The sequence below is a fragment of the Mirounga angustirostris genome, unplaced genomic scaffold (genome assembly GCF_029215605.1).
Source record: "Mirounga angustirostris isolate CCGP_5_RB_7025 unplaced genomic scaffold, mMirAng1.0.hap1 SCAF_7, whole genome shotgun sequence".
In the NCBI taxonomy this organism is placed as follows: domain Eukaryota; kingdom Metazoa; phylum Chordata; class Mammalia; order Carnivora; family Phocidae; genus Mirounga; species Mirounga angustirostris.
Genome location: NW_026991715.1, coordinates 135,280,650 through 135,302,899, shown reverse-complemented (window position 1 = coordinate 135,302,899; position 22,250 = coordinate 135,280,650). Strand labels below are relative to the sequence as shown.

The following is a 22,250-nucleotide window of genomic DNA, read 5'->3' as shown; positions in this document are numbered from 1 at the left end:
AAAAGAAATTTAAAAAATTAAAAAAAATAAAATGCTATTTCATTTCATTCTTAGGGGAAAACTTTTATAATTTTAAGCTATATATATTTATGCTATTTTCAGTGTGCTCTTTGTCTTTTTATTTTGGGGGAGGTGAAGTTTTTTATTTTGTTATATCTATAATTTTTCATCACAGTGGTGCTTTTTTTTCCTCTTAATATGTGTTCTTTTTTATTGTAAGCACAGTTTACCTGTTTTTGTTGTTGTTGTTGTCTATTGTTTCTTTTGATGGAGACTTCTACATTTTTTGGATAGTAATTTTTTCTATACAGTACATTTAAATTATATTTTTGCTCTCACAGGAGAGTTCCACAACACAACCATTTTTGTGTTAATTTCTCATCTTTTGGACTTCTGTACATATGGATGGAATAAATTTTGATTCACTACATCCTGCATAGATATACAACATATACAGATTTTCAACACTCATTATAATCTGCTCTCTGGATAAAAAAAATGAATGAGTTTTTCCTTTCCCATATAAAGATTGTTCAATATTTGGAGAAAACTCACCTCATTCCAAATATTGACTTTCTTAACCCTCTCATCATGTCTCAGATAACATTTCTTCCAAATAGTCACTGTGAAAGAACATGTTTCAAAGAACAGAATGTGGAGCTGCTCTGTGTACCATCTGCAGAATGGTTTTTTATTGGGATGTTTATAGTTCCCTTTAAAAATTAATTATCCTTATCAATAAATTAGTTCAAACTAAGGACTCTTAGTCATTTCTAGAAGGATATTAATAGTGGACCCACATTTCAATTTTATTTATTATAATTATTCAAACCTAAGTGTACCTGGCTTAAAATGCACTTTTCTGATCAAGAATAATTTAATATTTAACCAATGTAGGTTATTAATGAGTTTATTGATTCATTTCATTGGGGACAGAGTTAAAATTAACTTTAGAATATCTCTTGTTAGAGAAGCATATGACTGTCTCTGAATAGATGCAAAACTTGAAAAATATAAGCCAATTCTGTCATAAGTAATTTTCTCTGGCAAACTTGAAAACATAAGACATTTTATGAATACTATCTGCCTCATCAAGACTAGATATATGTGGTATTAATATTACATATTTTATAAATTTTAAGAATTACTTCAAAAAATTAAATAAATGTTCATAAACACAATTATATGGTAAATTACTATCTACCAAATATAAATTGTTTATCAACATATAAAAATTAATAGGCATAGTTGGCATGTATTCCCTGATGTTTATTTATTGTCTACAGAAGAGGGGAAGACCATATACACTAAAGGTAGGAAAATACACTGTATCATCCCCTGCTGGCTCTTAATTATCTCAATCAAGGGTGAGTGACCCATAGGTGGGGCTGTTATGATGAAGGATTAGTCAATATGTCCAAAAAGTCAAGATGTCCCATATTCACATTCTTTCTGGGAGTATGGTAGTTTGCAATAGTGGTACATTTCTGCCCTTCCATTAGCTCAACTAATATTTAATAAATACTTTCTATGTAGTAGGAACCATACATGGAGTATGAGACATAACAATGAATAGGACAGCTTCAGCATGCAACTTATATTCTTGTGAAAGATATTTTGATTCTCTAACTGGGAACACAGTTCAGTAAGGATCAGACAGGAGATTGTGGATGCTGTTATAATTAGTGTCATGTTCTTCAAGACTTGATGGTCAGCCACTTGAAAGGACTCATAGGAAATCTATCTTCACCCTTTAGCCCCTCAATGCAGTTCTTCCCTCTGCATCCAAGATGCTTCAAAGGTTGATGTGCAAATTGGGACTAGCCACTAAGGAAAACAATCTCCTCTTTGAGCTAAACCATGCAGGACCTGTGTATCTTTGTTCATTTTATCTGTCCTCAGAGCCCCCAACAAACTTTCATCTTCACTTGACAGGTTGTAGAATGCTTTAGCCCCAGCTACAGCTGTCTCTTGCCTCCATGTCTTTGTCTGGTGAAGGCTAGATGGTGTCACACATTTGAATTCATTAGTCATGGGCAGTGTTTCAGTCTGCATTCAGGTTAACTGAGCTATACCACTTAATGTCTAAAATGACAATGGGAAAGTCATTTGAAAAGCATCTAAACAATAATGCCCATCTTAGGTTTGTGACAGGGCTTAAATAGTTTCATGCATATAAAGTGCACTCGATGAGGATTTAAAAGTGACATAGAATAGTAAACATGAAGATAGAGACACAGATGAAAGTACAAATGCCTGAAAAAAGTTATTTTGTAGAGTTATCTATAGTTATACTTACTTTCTGTGAGAACCACACATTTCAAGATTTATTTTTCTTGCAGTTAAAAGCAATCAGAAAAGCATAGTTGCATACATTTTTCCAAACTATTTCATTTTAAATATTATGAAATATATAATTAATAGTTTTAGGAATTGAGAGGCTTTCTTAAATGGATTGTGTGAGGACAGAGCTAAAAAATAAGAACCAGAAGATAATACATTTGTTGTAAAGGAAATCTTCTCTTGAAATAAAGAAGGAGAAAAAAAAGAACTATGTAAAATACATAAAAATTAGTATCTGAATTTTCATCAGAACTAAAGTGAGTTAAGTAACCATTGAACCAAACTACTTCATTTATCCTAAACTCATAGAGGGAAAACATATTCTATATAAGAGAAGTATTCAGATTACTTTGTTATCTAAATATTTTGAATAAAAAACTTGGTAAATATATTTAACTTTATCCTGCATGTTAGAAAGAATATCCTGAAGCAAAATTTTATTTGTTCTTAAAAATTTATGGTCACATTATCAAAATTATTTTGCTCTAAAGTAGTAATTCTCCCAAAGGCTATTGAGGTTAATAGGACTATTTATCCCCATTTGATTTCTGAGTATTTGGACTTGTTTTATGTAGTCCTTATGTTTCCTCCCTGGCTACTAGTTGACCAGTTGTCACTTCTTGGTATCATCCATGAGTCTGAGTCTCATGACTTCTTCCCTGACACTTTCCAATTTCTTGTATCTAACTTATTGAGGGCAGAAAAATCAGACAATAAGCTTGCTATAACCACAACTAAAGTAAAGTGACTTTTGAGGAGACATTTGAGAAACTGCCCTGAAACTGTGTGAGCTTAAGCATGTGGCCCTTTCAGGACTGAGGTTGACTGCTCACTGGCTTAATTCTGGAGAAGAAGGTGGGAAGGAGCTTGCTTCAAGGCTCTTGACTACATTCTGGAGAGTAAACATTGGACACTTACTACTTATTCTGTATATTAGTTAACTTGTTTGAAATTGTCAGCTTCTTTACTATTGCAAAGACAAAAAGGAGCTGTAGAAGATGTTCCAGAAACCATTCTGGAAGCTGCACTTCATAATTGAAATTTTATCATCTATTTTATATTACTTGTGAATAAGTACTATCATTAATTACAAAAAAAATTAATAGTGTTACACACTATCAAGAAATGTGCTTAGGGCACCTGGGTGGCTCAGTTGGTTGAGCGACTGCCTTCGGCTCAGGTCATGATCCTGGAGTCCCTGGATCGAGTCCCGCACCGGGCTCCCTGCTAGGCGAGGAGCCTGCTTCTCCCTCTAACCCTCCCCCCCCATGTGCTTTCTCGCTCTCTCAAATAAATAAATAAATCTTAAAAAAAAAAAATGTGCTTAAAGAGAAATTAGCTTATTTTATAAGATCAAGTTTCAGCCAGTTGAAAATCTAGCAGATGTTTTTGTGAAGAACAAATTTTTGTTCATGTTTATTTCTTGCCTCTGATACATTTTTCACCCCAAATTCAATATAAATCCTTAAGAAAGATGCAAGATTGAACATAAGGAACCAGATTATCTTGTGTTACTTACTATATATTTCACCCCCTTTACTTTTGTTTAAGTAACAGAATGTATATCAGAAAATATCTGTAATTTTACCATGTTGGAAACAGGTAAACAAACGCCAAATAACATATTGTTGAAATTTTTCTCAGTATAGATTATAAGTGGCATATTTGTGGACTATGTATGTCTTGGTATCTGATTTTTGTTCACTTTTTGTTACCTCACACTCTTTTCAGGTTTCAATTCTATAAATGTCTGATAACTCCATATGTGAAAAAAACTTAAAATATGTATTTTCTTTCTGTTCATATATTCTGTAATTCTTCCTGCTTAAAAGTGCTACAGTAAATATAAAAGTTACAACTAGGTAGACACCGTTTTACTCAAGATTACATTTTTAAACAAAATATTGCCTCACATGTTTTTTTTTTCTAAATTATTTTGACACTAAGAAATTAAACCACAACTGAGATATGATTGCATTTCTTGATGTGATTTTTGAGAAACACTGTATTTTGGAGTCATACTCTTCCCACAAGCTAGAATTTGGTGTTGGCTACATTTGTCTGCTTTCTTTCCATTGTAAGCGGCAGAATACGAACACAGCCAGCTGAAGGAGCTGGAGGAACAATGCGATTTTTGGGTGCCTATTTCCAGTGTATTGTTGAGCAAATAGAGTAATTCTAAGACTGCAGATAAATATTGCTAATGAGGAACAACAAAGAGAGAAGTATTAAAAAGCACGCTGCATATTGACATCGTGCAGTGCAGGTCACTGTTGAGCTCTCCTTTATTGAAATTTCACTACCATTACATCCAGACATTATATTTTCTAGGTTTTCCTTTTAATCATTTTACTATTTTAATCAATCTCCTTATTGTTTACACTTCATTCTGTGCTAGGCCCATTTGTCCTTTCAATCTAATGTTATCTTAGGGTAATGTAATTCATGTTCCACCTACATACTGATGAGTCTTCATAGATGTTTAGATCCTTGAGAACGGGGATGATTTCCTACCCGTCTTTCCATCTATCTATTTTACTTTGACAGAATATACTACTTGTTCAGGAATATTCATTAAATTATACTAAAGGCAATTGAAATCTAACTCACAAACTCTTTTCTCTCCCTCTGCTTCAGACTTAAACATTGAACTGTTTATTGTGCACATCCTATAAATGTTCACTTGACATTTCAATCTCTACTTACTCAAAGCATCTTCTTCTGTCCCATCTTTCAAATCACACTCCAGACTTGTTATGCTTGCATTTCCTCTCAGTTAACTTTAACATCATCGACACAATCATCTTTCATCTTTACCTACTTTCTGCACCTGATAAAACATTGACTCTTGGAAATTTTAATTCCCATATCTCAAATCCACCCCCTTTTCCATTCACTGCTCTATCATAAATCAGATCCTGACATATTTCATATGCAATTATCCCTAAATGATGTCCCAGCCTTTAGTCCTAAGCCATCTCAAAATTTCCCAGCACAAAACTATAAGATGTGAATTATCTATCTTACTGTGTTGTCCCTACTTTAAAACATGTTTAAATGATTGCCTGAAGTAATCCGAATACCTGTAAGGTGAATTTACTTTGTTCTCCAGGACCTGATTAGGAAAAAATGCTGAGTGTGGGCTCTGGGGTCAGGCTGCCTGGGTTTTCATTCCATCCCTTCTTCCATTAACTCCGTGATGTTGTGCAAGTTATGTGACTATTCTTAGCTTCTTTTTCCCTATCTGTAAAACTGTATGATAATAGGATCCCCTCACAGAGTTGTTTTGGGGATTTAATAAATGATCCATGTAAAGTGCTTAGAAGGGCTTCAACTACAAGAAAGCACTAAATAAATGTTAGCTCTTCTCATTTTCACTCTTTGATTAGGTAGCCTTCTTGGGCTTTGTACCTTTTACTCATCTTTAAAAGCTCAGATATGTATCAGTTTCACAAAGACTAGAAACATTTGTATTCTAATACATGCAACATTATACTAAAAAATCTCTAAGCAACTGTCAATCCCACTGGAGGAGCAGGGAATAAATCTACTTAATCTCCACGTCTCTTACACCCAGAAGACTGTTAGTAAATTGTGCCTTTTTTTTTCCCCCTTAATGCTTCCTGAACAGAACTAAAATGATTCTATATTTCCTAGTCTTCAACATTTTCGAGATAAAAATAGAGCCTGAAAAGAATCACAAACATTTTGAAGTCCTTTTCTCACTCTTTGAAAGTTCCATCCTCTTTCAAGTCATTATGAAGTAGAGGATATTACCTTTTCCTCTGAAAAATAGTTCTTTTAGATATTTTATGGTATCAGCCACTTTATCCATATGTATCATTATGTGGTGGCACTTTCTGTCACTGCAGTTACCAAAGCAGCAGCTGTGTTGCTGAAACCAATATTGCTGCAAATAAATTATGGAATCCATACCGAGTTTTTTACTGTCTGATATAGACAGTACTGATATTTCTCCCTAAAATGGTAATACTTAATCTCCTTGCCTTTTCAAGTAAATGACACTGATGTGAGCTGACTGATATCCTTGCTGCCTTTGACATGTGGCTATAATAAGCTATTGACTAATAGCAACAGAATTGATACATATATCAAAGTTTTGTATACCATTTCTATAGAAACTATTGCTGATACTATTGTCAATACTTTGAACTAATGAAGCCAATGAAGTTCTAGAAAATGGCTTTTTACTACTATATGAGTGTGTGTTTGTGTGTGTAACAGCAACGCACATACCATCTTGCACATTATGCATCATTGAGGACTGGGAAGAAAATGAGTGAGAGGCATGAAACAATGATGAAAAATAGTTATATTTAAAACTTTGTCCATGTTCCTTGAGCCAAATTAAAATTTGTTACTACAATGTCCACATATGCAAATATAGCATTGTTGTGTCAACCCCCCTTTTCACTCAGGTTCATACTATATCTCAGGAAAAGGAAACCTTTACTCAAATAAGAAGCACTAATAACTAATAGATCACAAGTAATTAAAACTATCATGCTCAGATCCAAAGCTCAATATTTAGCTAGAAATAGGGCACAGGGGGTGCCTGGGTGGCTCAGTCAATTAAGCGTCTGCCTTTGGCTCAGGTCATGATCCCAGGGTCCTGGGATTGAGCCCCGCATTGGGCTCTCTGCTCGGCAGGAAGCTTGCTTCTCCCTCTCCCGCTCCCCCTGCTTGTGTTCTCTCTCTCTCTCTATCTCAAAGAAATAAATAAAATCTTAAAAAAAAAAAAAAAAGAAATAGAACATGGGAAGTTAGTGATATAGTTATTGTACAAATTCTATTCTCAGACTATGGTCTTTATCATTTGTGGGACACAAAGATGTAAAGGAAAAATCTGTACTGAGTTAACTTATATTTGGAAGAAAACAAATGTGTAAGATGTAGAATTAACAATATAACATTGCCTATGATAAGACCTAAAACAATGAAAGCAGTAGATGGAGCTTGAGAAGAGGAATATTTCTGAAGAACATATACAAGTGGTAGTAGGTAATGTGGATGTTGCATTCATAAATTTAGGAAAATAAAGCAAAATGCAATTGTATTGAGCCTATGGACCTAATGCTATTTATTCTGAGCAGTCCAATGGATGGTCAAAAGTGACCTCAATTATTATAATTCAGAAACATCCATATTTGGACTGAGGAGAGAAAATACTTGTACTTTCAAAGAAATATACATACTTCTAGTTAACAATCATATCATTTTAAATATTTGGGGGAAAAGTTCAGAATAAGTTAAAATTCACAAATTGTTTTCTGGTATAACAATTTTCAGACATATTCAAATTCATTTTAATAGGAAGTGTTTCCAACTCATTCTAACTCAATAAGTTTTTCATTTTCAAATAAATTTGAGTCCTTTCAGCCTTGACTTAAACTGTAGATAAAATAGTTTTGTGCAACATAGAATAAAGGGCTTTTAAGAGGTTTAGAACATTTACAGATAGAAAATAGCTCATGCAGAGCACTGTGATGAGGTAAATTTAAAGAATTCAGAACCATACAGATTAATTTTCCTTTAAAATACAAATTGAGGGGCGCCTGGGTGACTCAGTCGTTAAGCGTCTGCCTTCGGCTCAGGTCATGGTCCCAGGGTCCTGGGATCGAGCCCTGCATCGGGCTCCCCGCTCAGCGGGAAGCCTGCCTCTCCCCCCTTCACTCCCCCTGCCTGTGCTCCTCTCTCAATGTGTCTCTCTCTGTGAAATAAATAAATAAAATCTTTAAAAAAATAAAATAAAATAAAAAATAAAATACAAATTGAATATGGAACTATGAGAAAAACTAGTTGGGAGAATACAAGTAGATCACAAAATATTTAAAAAAATATTTTCAAATATTGCTCACGTATCACTTTTAATGAGATAACTTAAATGGACTTACCTAAACATGTACTTTGTTTTAATGTCTATTAACCACAGTCAAATACTCATTTTTATGGTATAAATAATGTTTCTTAAATAATTACAGTTGATCCTGAAAATTTTGTTATTGCCTACAACTTGCATAAATATTCCCCACAAGCCTTGATTATTTTCAAAATATATAGGTGCAAAGACTAAGTAAAGATAGAATAGATTAAACACATAATAGAAAGCAATACGCTAAGATGGTTTATTGGTTAATAAAGGCATAGTGGCAGACCATTCTACCATTCTGTTGACTATTTATTCTTTTATATAGACCATTGTCTTCTTAAAATATGCTCCTTCAATATATGTTAAATATACTCAATTTCTTTAATACCAAAGAAAACATATGCTCCACTAGATGCACCATTTAACTATGTTCAAGCAGCTGTACTTTCCCCATTCTCCACAAATACCTTGAGTCAGCCACAGTTGTCTATACTTTCTCCTTATTCCAACTCAATTACATTTCTGCTCCATACTCTCCTCCTAAATTTAAGTTGAAAAACAATTTTGGGGCAGGGATGCCTGGGTGGCTCAGTTGGTTAAGACTCTGCCTTCAGCTCAGGTCATGATCCCAGGGTCCTGGGATTGAGTCTGGCCTCGGGCTCCTTGTTCAGCGGGGAGCCTGCTTCTCCCTCTGCCTGACATTCCCCCTGTTTGTGCTCTTTCTCTGACAAATAAATAAATAAAATATTTAAAACTAATAATAGTAATAATAATAACTTTGAGGCACCTGGATGGCTCAGTTGGTTAAGCATCAAGCTCTTGGTTTCAGCTCAGGTCATGTTCTCAGGGTCCTGGGGCAGAGCCCAGAGTTGGGCTCCTAGCTCAGCAGGAAATCTGCTTGCCCCTCTCCCTCTACCCCTCCCTGTGCTCTCTAGTTAACAAAGTAGTTAAAAAAAAAAAAAAGTTTCTTTGGGAGCCACTAATAAGAGCATTCCTTTTTGCCTTGAATTCTGAAAATATTCAATATTGAATTATTTTTCTGAAAATGTAGTAGTTAATGAATTCAGATGATTATTTTAGAATACTTTGTTTGAAAAAAAAAATCTATAGTGAGCTTAGTTAAGTTTTACTATGAACTATTTGGTATGCTATACTGTTTGTATTTCATCATTACATGTCAAGTACACTTTGAGATAGATATTTTATTTTTCTAAAAACAAGGCATAAATAAATATGAAAGAATTGGAAAAGTTGATTTGAAGATAGCCATGGATTTTTTATGCATAAATATTTTTTATGCATAAATAAACATATGAAGTAAATCAAGTGATTAATTGTTACTATACATTTCATTTATTGGGAATTGACTCTAAATTTTGTTCCAATGCTAATTAACTTAGTAACTCAGCTTTTTCTTTTTTTTTAAAAATTTTATTTATTTATTTGAGAGAGAGAGAATGAGAGACAGAGAGCATGAGAGGGAGGAGGGTCAGAGGGAGAAGCAGACTCCCTGCCAAGCAGGGAGCCCGATGCGGGACTCGATCCTGGGACTCCAGGATCATGACCTGAGCAGAAGGCAGTCGCTTAACCAACTGAGCCACCCAGGCGCCCTACTCAGCTTTTTCTAAAAGAAAATCAAACACTCAAATAAACAGAAAGAAGATAAAAATATACAAAAATTAATTACCAAAATCTCCGCACCAGAACACTTTTTCAGCATTTCCACAAACATCATTGTCTCCTTTCTACCTCCAGCACACAGAAGTACTAGATTACAACATAATGGTTAAAAGAGAAGCAAAATAAAAGGAATAAAATCTTGCTATACAAATAAAAATATATAAATTATAGATATAGAAGTAAGGTTGATCAGTTATTGATTAGAAATTGATTAGAAGTTGTTGAGCAGATAGATTCATTTGTGAACATAAAGCTGCTGTTCAAAAGCTCAGTTACATTCTCATCATTTGACTTTGATTTTTGGGACAGTCTTATTTTTTATTTTTTTTTTTCAAAATGAACTCTACCCTTACATTTTATTAAAAGAACAAACATCATGAGGGGCACCTGGGTGGCTCAGATGGTTAAGAACAAACATCATGAAAATTAACTCAGCAGTTTACTTGAATTGAAAAAGTAATATGATTCAATGTGAAAATAAGAAACTCTCTACAAGTCTCTGAGAGTAATAAATAGCAAAATACAATGCATACAGGAATCATACTGAGCAACAAACTCTCATACAAAGCAAAAATATTTTAATATGTTTAAAATCCAAATTTTTCTTTAAAATCATTCATGAAAAGGATTCTCAAGTAGGAATTAACACCCCAATTAGTCAAGCCTCAGGAAGTTACATTCCAGCTACTTAATATACAAAGAGACATCTTTTCACCAGTCAGTTCCTTCTAATGTCCCTGTTCTGTAATCCTAGAGACTTTTTTACTTCTTTAACACTCCCCATTCCACCACTTCTTCAGATCATAAAAACTGAATTTGCTGAACACCAGAAATCTTTTGATATGCTGTTGTATAAACCATACATTTTGTTGGTTGACCATCTGCAGTTAATTAAACCAGCTGGTAACTGGTTAACTGGTTGGTAAATGCCTCCTCTGTAAGTTCTTCACTTAGTCCATCTGTAGCTGTGACTATTCCCCCAATCCCTTTCTCTCCTTTCATAGCCTCTCTGAATTTCTGAAGGAATAATTTTAGAGATTCTACATAACTGTGGAAACCTGAGGTAGACATGGCAGAGAGAATATCTTCTCCATTGATTGTCTTCCATTTCTCTTGGCAGCATCTTTCACTTGCTTTAGATGTTAAAAAGCTGATGAACTCACACATTCTTGAACATATTCTTTGGCATCTTTTGCAGTCTTTCCATTTCAGGTATGGCATTTTTCATTATCTTTTCTACATTTGTAAATGGAAGATCTATATCTTCTTCTCTGAAACTTTCTTTTGAACCATTTCTGTATTCATGATCATTCAAGCTGTCCTCAGTATCATCATGAGGTGGGATAACATACTGACTTCCTCCAACATAGTCAGCAGAAAAGTGTGGTTGAGAAGCACGTGTTGTAGCACGGTCTCCATCCATCTCCAGTGCAGCCCTGGTTGGCTCCTATCTCCAATCAGCTGTTTTATTGGATAGAAAATGGCTGCAAAGGAACCAGTCCTGGTGTGGAGCTACCAAATCTTACTTTTCTTAATACACTGGGTTTTGAGGAATAGTGAGAAGAATAGTCTAAAAATATGAAGAAGAATTCTAGATCAATAAATCATTTAATATATCATTTGAAGACAAATCATTTAAACTAAAATAAATAAATAAGATTATAAATAAATACACAAAAATAAATAATAAAAAGCATCATTACTTCACTTCTGGAGTGCCAAGTGTCTATACCATTTTGCATTCCAACCAACAATGTATGAGAGTTCTTGCTCTACATCCTTGCCAGCATTTGGTGCTGTCAGTGTTCTCGATTTTGGCCATTCTAAGAATTGTGTAGTGTTATCTTATTGTTCTAATTTTCATTTACCTGATGAATTTTGGGGCAGGGCATCTTTTCATATGCTTATATGCCCTCTGTATACCTTCTTTGGTGAGGTGTCACTTAAGATCTTTACCCCATTTTTTAATCAGAGTGTTTATTTTCTTTTTTTAAATTTAAATTCAATTAATTAACATATAGTGAATTATTAGTTTCAGAGGTAGAGTTCAGTGATTCCCCAGTTGTATGTAACACCCAGTGCTGATTACATCACGTGCCCTCCTTAATTCCCATCATCCTGTTCCTCCATCCCCACACCCCCATCCCCTTCAGCAGCCCTCAGTTTGTTTCCTATGGTTAAGAATCTCTTATGGTTTGTCTCCCTCTCTGATTACATCTTGTTTTATTTTTCCTTCTTTTCCTCTATGCTCCTCTGTTTTGTTTCCTAAATTCACGTATGAGTGAAATCATGTGATAATTATATTTATCTGATTGACTTATTTTGCTTACCATAATACCCCCTAGGTCCATCCACATCATTGCAAATGGCAAGATTTCATTTTTTGATGGCTGAGTAATATTCTACTATATATATATACCACATCTTCTTTATCCATTCATCTGTTGAGGGACATCTGGGCTCTTTCCATAGTTTAGTTATTGTGGACATGCTGCTATAAACATTGGGGCTTAATGTTGAATTTTAAGAGTTCTGTATGTTTTGGATAACAGTCCTTCATTAGATGTGTATTTTACAAATATTTTCTCCCAGTCTGTGGCTTGTCTTCTTATTTTTCTGACATTGTCTTTTACAGAGCAGACATTTTTTATGAATTTTAACAAAGTCCAATTTATAGATTATTTCTTCAATGGAGCATGCTATTGGTGTTGTATCTAAAAAAGTTATCATCATACCCAAGGCATCTAGGTTTTCTTCTATATCATCTTCTAGTTTTATAGTTTAGTATTTGACAATTAGGTCTGTGATATGTTTGTAGTTAATTTATGTGAAGGGTACAAGGTCTGTAGATTCAGCTTTTTACACGTGAGTGCTCAGTTGTTCCAAAATCATTTGTTGAAAAGACCATATTTTCTCCATTGTATTGTCTTTGCTTCTCTGTCAAAGATCAGTTGACTGTATATACATGGTCTATTTCTCAGCTCTCTATTCTGTTCTAATGATTTGTCTACTCTTTTACCAATACTATAATCATCTTGATTATTGATTGTAGCTTTATAGTAAGCTTAATGATGGGTAGTATCAATCTTCCAACTTTATTTTTCTCCTTCAACTAAGTAAATTCTTGATGAAATATAATTTTATAAATTTATCTTATAAGAAAATTTCAAGAAAAATTAACAATCCTAATATATAGTCATTTTTGTGGAAGAAGGTAGCAAATACTCTTCACTATAGGGATGAAGAACAGTACAATACATTTCAGCCTTTTTTGGGGGGCGGAATTCAAGTGGGAAAATAATTGTAACAACAAAAACAAACTAAAATCTCTTAGGGTAGCATTGGAGAATTCTAGTATAAATATAATGAAGGACTTAAAGGCAAAAAATACTTGTAAGGATAGATAAGGTATACAAAAAATTCACTATGATGACTTACTTGGAAATAGGTGAAATTCATGGAAAATAATAGGAGTGACATGTAGAGGCTGCTTTAGGCAACAGACTTGAGCAGTGGAATGTAAAAAGGGCCCATAGTGACCACCACCTGGCTGAATACAACAGGCCCATTAGGTGACCTACCTTAAAATATCCATAAGCCCTAGCTAACCAATGGGCTACTTACAGCCAGGCACAGGTACCAAACAAGGGAAAATTCCATAGTTTGTCATACCTCCTCATCTTCCCCCTTTTAACATTCCCCACCCACTATCCTTGCAGATAGTGTTTCCTCTGCTGTTCTGTCCACGGCTTTTTTGTGGATTCAGTAAACTTCTATCTCCTTTGTTCTGCCTCAGGTGAATCCTTTCAACTCCCACGCTTCCACCTTATCATCACCCCAGATCTGGGAGACACCACATGACACATCCAATCTGGGAGACACCACATGACATATTTTAAAAATAGAAAAATGCAATGTAATAATTTAAGCCTTATTCAAATTAACATTTATCAGGTTTATTGACTAGTAAAGATGGGGGTTTGCAAGGAGCCAAGATTAGGATTGGATCTTTTATGAGAGGAAATACATAAAAGTTTATTCTGATCTCAACTGTCTGAACATTTAATCAGTCTAACTTTATTCCCATGTTTAGACACAAGTTTAGAGAAGTGAAGCTTTCTTTTAGCACAGTGGTTGAAGGGAGATATGGTTCTTCTTTGGGGGTCAACTAAGGCAACAAGTGCTAAGATTCCTGTTAAGGACTATGATGTGGGAAACAAAGCAAAGAAAAAAAAATTCCCTTTCTGCCTACAGCCCTTTGGCAAGTCCTTGAAACAGATAGTGTGACTTTCCTCTAGGAATGCAACTGCCTCGATGTTGAAACTTCGCTAAAGGTGAAAGGCAATTTTTTTTTATTATTATGTTATGTTAGTCACCATACATTACATCATTAGTTTTTGATGTAGTGTTCCATGATTCATTGTTTGCATATAACACCCAGTGCTCCATGCAATACATGCCCCCCTTAATACCCATCACTGGGTTAATCCATTCCCGCCAACCCCCCTCCCCTTAGTTTGTTTCTCGGAGTCCATAGTCTCTCATGGTTCGTCTCCCCCTCTGATTTTCCACCCTTCATTTTTCCCTTCCTTCTCCTAATGTCCTCCATGCTACTCAGCCATCAGAAAGGATGAATACCTAACTTTTGCATCAACATGGATGGACCTGGAGGAGATTATGCTAAGTGAAATAAGACAAGTAGAAAAAGTCAATTATCATGTGGTTTCACTTATTTGTGGAACATAAGGCAAAAGACAATCTTAGCTTAATATTATTCCCATCTTCAGGGTTCTGTGAGTCTACTTTAACATATAGAGATTCCTTTGGAGGGGGCCTGGGTGGGTCTGTTGGTTAAGCATCTGCCTTCAGCTCAGGTCATAATCCCAAGGTCTTGGGATCAAGCCCTGCATCAGCCTCTCTGCTCAGCGGGGAAGTCTACTTCTCTCTCTCCCTCTCCCTTTGTGACCTCTTTAATAAATAAATAAAATATTTAAAAACAAAGAAAAAGTAAAAAAAGAAAAAGAAATTCCTTTGGAAACTCCCTTTATCTCTATCCCCCAAGATATGTATTAGCAATCATCTCCCAAGCATATGACCCACTGATATACATCTGAGGGTGTTATTAGAAAATAAAAAATGACCTTTTCCTAAGAATAGCTAGTCCACTCAAGATCCTGGAAACCTTGTTTCCAAAATTCCTTAGAGACTTATACTATCCCTCACAACCCCAGTGCAAGCTCTTTTGTCCACAGGTCCTGTCCCTGTGTTTTAATAAAACCACCCTTTTGCACCAATGACGTCTCAAGAATTCTTTCTTGTCCATCAGTTCCAAACCCCAACATTTCCACATCAGACTATAATAAAGTTTAGTTTGGGGTTGGTTGCTTTCTTTGCTTGTTCGTTCTTTTTTTGGCCTAGTTTTGATGCCCTGACTGAAGGTCAGGTCACTTCCCCTTTTTGAGCAGCTCATTAAATCCACATGCCAATCACTTCCCTTATTGGGTTTTCATCCATGGGAACTTTAAGTATCAGCCCAGGGACCAAGCACCAGACAATGTACTCCTGTACCCCAGGGTACACCAAAGTTATTCAAATTATCCAATCCCCAGGGAGCCTGAGAGAGCTAAGTAGCATCACTCTGCTTGTTGCATAACAGCTTGCTGTTACCCTTTCCAGAGGCAAACCCTGCGTGGCCCTGTCTGTAAGCCTTTTTATTTGGAGCTATACTACAGAGTTCTTCCTTCTAGACATTCAAGTGTCATTATGTTCTGCCCTGCCATCAAAAGAATCTTTAAATCTTATGAAACAAGGCAGGACACTTTTTTTTAAAAGATTTTATTTATTCATTTGAGAGAGAGAGAGACAGAGAGAGAACACAAGCAGGAGGAAAGGCACAGGGAGAGGGAGAAGCAGACTCCCCACTGAGCAGAGAGCCTGATACAGAGCTGGATCCCAGGACCCTGAGATCATGACCTGAGCTGAAGGCAGATGCTTAACTGACTGAGCCACCCAGGTGCCCCAACAATGGTTATTCTTGAGGCAGTGGGCTCTGATCATTTGACAGGGCAGGCTTCTATAAGAATATCATCTTCACATAATGGAGAAAATATGCTAAAAATTCTAGAGAATTCTGAAATCTCTTAACCTAACATTGAGTATTAGCTATGTGAGTGGCCTCTTTGTTCCAAAGTTCGGCCTCTGTGCAGTACACTTGGGGATGTGCCAAGTGCTTTAAGTAATTTCTCTCATCCCCCATTCAATATCGATGGTCAAATTAATTATATTTCCAGTACTCTTTTAGATGCCATCCTTCTTTCATCCATGTTGCCCATCTTTCTCCTTATTGTGGTTATTTTTACAATCCATTTATCTCAACTACAATATCTGGAATATTTGTCAATCTTCCCTTACTGTCTTTTTGGTTACTGTCCACATCCTTCCTTTACATATATCCTGCTATTCTATTTTGTATAAAAGAACCATTGAGAATGGTGGTGATGTTAATGTCACACAGAGAAGTTTAGCTGTGTTATAATTTGAAAAGCTGAACTTTCAATGCAGTCAATAAGTGAATTAATAGGGCTTGTACTGGATTGAGAAGGGAGAAGTAAATTTTCAAGAGAAAAAAGAAAAAAGCAGAATAATAAAAGCATAAGAGAATTATTTGTAAAAATCTAAGAAGTATGTTCTACTATAGAGATGAAATAGATAATTTCCTGGGAAAATATGCTTTAGCAAAAATTGACTCCATTCAACATAGAAAACTTAAAATAATTCAATATAAAATTCAGCAAGAGTTATCGATCAATTTTCTCCCCACAAAGCACTTCTATATTACTTGGGTTTAGGTAAATGCTTTCTAACTATGTATCAAAATTCAGATGCAATAATAAAAAATATTTACAAGTTAGACAACCAAAAATTCATATGGAAAACAAAAGCTATAAGCAAACCAAAAGATATAAAACAAACTGGGAAGAAAATATTTGTGACATATATTACATATAAATGAATAATACTCCATATTTTTTACAGTTACCTCCTATTTATTAATAGCTAATCTCATTCACATACATATATACCATTTATTATTACATATAATCTCCTATTGTTCTGCTTCTCTAGAGAACCCTCATTAATATAATCCCTCCTAGAATTCTACTAATAAAAACACATTGAAAGTCTTTTCTGGTTCCATACAAATTTTAGGATTATTTGTTCCATTTCCTTGAAAAAAGTTGATTGTATTTTGATAGGGATTGCATTAAGTGTGTAGATTGCTCTAGGCAGCATTGACATCTTCACAATATTTGTTCTTCCAATCCATGAGCATGGAATGTTTTTCCATTTCTTTGGGTCTTCCTCAATTTCTTTCATGAGTATTTTATTTTCTGAGTACAGATTCTTTGCCTCTTCGGTTAGATTTATTCCTAGGTATCGTATGGTTTGGGTGCAATTGTAAATGGGATCGACTCCTTAATTTCTCTTTCTTCTGCCTTGTTGTTGGTGTATAGGAATGCCACTGATTTCTGTGCATTGATTTTATATCCTGCCACTTTACTGAATTCCTGTATGAGTCCTAGCAGTTTTGGGGTGGAGTCTTTCGGGTTTTCCACATAAGGTATCATATCATCTGCGAAGAGTGAGAGTTTGACTTATTTTTTGCTGATTCAGATGCCTTTTATTTCTTTTTGTTGTCTGATTGCTGTGGCTAGGACTTCTGGTACTATGTTGGATAGCAGTGGTGATAGTGGACATCCCTGCCGTGTTCCCAACCTTAGGGGGAAAGCTCTCAGTTTTTCCCCATTGAGAATGATATTCGCTGTGGGTTTTTCATAGATGGCTTTTATGATATTGAGGTATGTACCCTCTATCCCTACACTCTGAAGAGTTTTGATCAAGAAAGGATGCTGTACTTTGTCAAATGATGTTTCTGCATCTATTGAGAGGATCATATGGTTCTTGTGAACTAGAGGGTATTATGTTAAGCAAAATAAGTCAATCAGAGAAAGACATGTATCATATGATCTCACTGATATGAGGAATTCTTAATCTCAGGAAACAAACTGAGGGTTGCTGGAGTGATAGGTGTTGGAGGGATGGGGTGATAGATATTGGGGAGGGTATGTGCTATGGTGAGCCCTATGAATTGTGTAAGACTGATGAATCACAGACCTGTAACTCTGAAACAAATAATACATTATATGTTAAAGAAAAAAGAATATAGTAGGAAGGGGAAAATGAAGGAGGGGAAATCAGAGTGGGAGACGAACCATGAGAGACTATGGACTCTGAGAAACAAACTGAGGGTTCTAGAGCGGAGGGGGGTGGGGGGATGGGTTAGCCTGGTGATGGGTATTAAAGAGGGTACGTATTGAATGGAGCACTGGGTGTTATACGCAACAGTGAGTCATGGAACACTACATCCAAATAAATAAATAAATAAATAAATAGAAAAAAAATTTAAAAATATATTGAAAGTTTATTCAAAGGCATATTTCCCAATATAATTTTCACAACTGGCCAAGGAGAGTCAATAAGGGTATGGAAAACAGATGGATATCCTATAGAACAGAGCCCAAAGTCATAGTGTATGAAGTGGGGAACTACTCCCAGGGAGCAGAGGCAGGGTTTAATCAGGGGATACATCCTACTCCTGCTGTAGGATATCTGGCAACAATTACCTAGTAATTACCTAGTAATTTCAATGGTAACAATTGCCATTGAAGAATTGGAAAACAGTATGGCGATTCCTCAAGATGTTAAAAATAGAGCTACCCTATGACCCAGCAATTAGGGTATTTACCCTAAAGATACAGATGTAGTGAAAAGAAGGGGCACATGCACCCCAATTCATAGCAGCTATGTTCATAATAGCCAGACTGGAAGGAGCTGAGATGCCCTTCAACAGATGAATGGATAAAGAAGATACAGTTCATATATACAATGGAATATTACTCAGAAAGGTGAATACCTACCATTTGCATTGACATGGATGGAACTGGAGGGGATTATGCTAAGTGAAAGAAGTCAAGCAGAAAAAGACAATTATCATATGGTTTCACTCATATGTGGAATAATAAAGAATAGTGCAGAGGACCATAGGGGAAGGGAGGGAAAACTGAATGGGAAGAAATCAGAGAGGGAGATAAACCATGAGAGACTGTTCTCTGGGAAACAAACTGAGGGTTGCAGAAGGGAGAGGTGTGGGGGGATGGGGTAACTGGGTGATGGGTATTAAGGAGGGCACGTGATGTGATGAGTACTGGGCATTATACATAACTAATGAATCACTGAACAATTAAAAAAATTGCTATGGAGCAGTATTGCTATGTACATACCATTCTTCTATGTTTCAAACAGCAATGCTTATTACAGTTGTTTACTACTGTTTTGGTGTGTTGAGGATGATATCTTGTTCTTTTGAGTTTGTAGATCTCCAAAACAGGAGATCTATGCCATCTATGCCTAGAGCTGATGTAGATGAGACATAGACTAATACTGATGAGTGATAGATGAAATAACTGGGGTTTCTGCAAGAGGACAAAGACTATTTTGCAATGTGGGAGAAGCATGAATAATTCAGTCTGTGAGCATACCATTTGCCTTATAAATTTTCAATGCCCTTCCACTTTGACTCTGACTTGGTCTTATGACTTGTTCTGGGGATGGACTATTGGCCAGATGTGATGTAAACACAAGCTTTAGAGAAGAACTTACACATTTCTGCTTGTGCAATTACTTTCTGCCATTGCTGTGAGATGAGCATTCTCAAGATATCCCAGTCATTCCAGGAAGGAGGAAGAGAGATACATGGAAGAGAATCACCCCAATTGTCTGAGCCATCACCATCCTAGATTATTTGTCAGACAGTCAATTCCCAGATTTGCTCAAATCCACCCAAGTTTAGCAGAGCCATCTAGTTGACCTCCCTAGAAGTTTTCCCAATATACGCTTATTTTCTTAAGTAACTGAGGCTTTGACACTATGTTTTAATATTTATTTATTTGTTTGTTTGTTTGTTTGTTTATTTTTTTTTAGAGAGACAGAGAAGAGAGAAGGGGGGAGGAGAAGGAGAGAGAATCTTAAGCAGACTCTGCACAGAGTGCAGAGCCTGACATGGGACTCAATATCACGACCCTGAGATCATGACCTGAGCCAAAATCAAGAGTCAGATGCTTAACCAACTGTGCCACCCATGTGCCCCAATACTATTTTTAATGAATCATCATCATATACTTATGTACAGACCTTATTTTTATATCAAATCATAATGCATTATTTGAAAAGCTGTTAGCTAGTAACTTTTGTCATTATTCTAAGCCATACATAAGTAATTCAATTTTGAACTACTCTGTGTGTTCTATTTCATTTTAATTACCTTGTATCTATCTTGCCTTTAGAAAATAACCAATTTTAAATGACTGTTAGTGTTTAGATAGTATATTTCTTGCCATTTAAGTGTACAAAGTAATGAATTTTAAATAGAAAAAGTTACCCAAGCATAAAATCATTTAGCAAAATATTTATATAACCATAGACATTTTTGTTTCTTAGAAAAGGTCATTTGACTATAAATATGACATTTTTGAAAGTGTGACTGTGGTAAAACAAAATCAATTTTAAACCATTTACCACACAGTAATAAAAGTCCATGTTTATCTTCATTCTCATTATCCGTTAATTCAGTCATGTCTATGTAATTATTAGATCTGAATATGACCTTCTCGTCTTTCTGGGCAATTAGCTTTTTTTCTGCATACTCGTGCATGAGATACAGACTTTAAAAAAAAAAGTTTTACATAGAAAAGTGCATTATTTTAGTAAAAACTCTGTAATCTATATTTAGGGATATAAAGCATATGCTATCTGTTTGCATTTGATGAATATATATTGTTTCAAGTTTTTATTTTGCTTTTCACATTACATTAAAGCATGGATCCATGACATATTTATTGCATACTTTCTTTAGACCACGCCCATGCTAAGGATATAAGGGTATATCCGATGAAAGATACAGTTTCTACACATTTCTCCCCAGACACACTACCCAACTGTTGCAGCCAAGTAACAATTCTCCTGCCATCAGAAATATCCAGGAAGAAACAGAAAAGTCCTCTGACTTAAAGGGAGCCATGTCAATTACTAAGGTACTTCCTTTCAAAGTCCTGTCCCAAAATTAGAATTAGTTTCTAATTAGGTTAGTTTCTGCAGTTCACAACAAACCAGTAGTAGGAAGAGGCTGTAGTGTTCCTTCTTCAGACACCACAAATATTATTTATGACTTTCTTGAGTATTAAAATGGGAAGCATATCCTCTATCCTCAGCTGTGTATCCTAGTTGTCAATTTTGGAGTGATAAGAAAACCAGCATACCGCTCATGACTATGTAAAACACTGAAATTTCATGCTTTGTAAAATAAGATGGATGCTGACATTATTTATTTTTTTAATATGAAGAGATTCAACTAAAAATAAATACAATAAAATCAGGTGTTAAAATGGAGTTATATATGAATTATAAAGACAGCATATTAGTTTTCTATTACTGCTGTTACTAATTACCACAAAGTTAGTGGTTTAAAACAACACAGATTTAATATCTTACAGTTCTGCAGGTTAGCAGTCTAACACAGGTCTCACTGGCCTAAAATCAATGAGGATGTAGGGCTGCATTCTTTTTTGGAAGCTTTAAGGGAGAATCCATTTTTCCAGCTTCTCGAGGTCACAACATTCCTTGGCTTTGGCTCCTTCTATCATTCTCCAAGCCAGTGATTAATAAATTAATAAATCTTGCTGATTTCCTTCCATAGCTCTCTATGACCACCACTATGACTACAACTCCCTCTGACCACACCGGGGTTTGATTCTTTACCTTTAAGAATTCATGTGATTAGTTTGTGACCACCAGGATAATTTAAGATAATTTTTCCATCTCAGTTTTAATCTCAGTCTTAATCACATCTACTGCATACCTTTGGCATGTCAAGGTAACATATTCACAGGTTCCAAGAACTAAGACATCGTCATTATGAGGGACCATTATTCCACTTGCCACAGACTGTTAAAGAAAGCAGTGGTGTTCCGCTCAAAGCATCAAAATGCACTACAGAATTAAAAGAGAGAGAGAGAGACAGAGACAGAGAGAGAGAGGAAGGATCTCTCCCAGACCTACTGCTTTAGGATCTCCAGTGCTGGGTCTTCACATGTTCATTTTAAATATTTCTGAGCATCTGCTAATTGACAGGCATGAGTACAAAAATATGATAATGTGTAAATAAAAGCAATATTTTTTTAAAGATTTTATTTATTTATTTGAGACAGAGAGAATGAGAGAG

At 35.4% G+C, this 22,250-nt stretch overlaps 1 pseudogene; it reads right to left on the bottom strand.

The window, feature by feature from the left end:
- Positions 1–10,709: 10,709 nt before the first annotated feature.
- Positions 10,710–21,955, bottom strand: LOC123835875 (nuclear transcription factor Y subunit beta-like; annotated as a pseudogene).
- Positions 21,956–22,250: the final 295 nt, after the last annotated feature.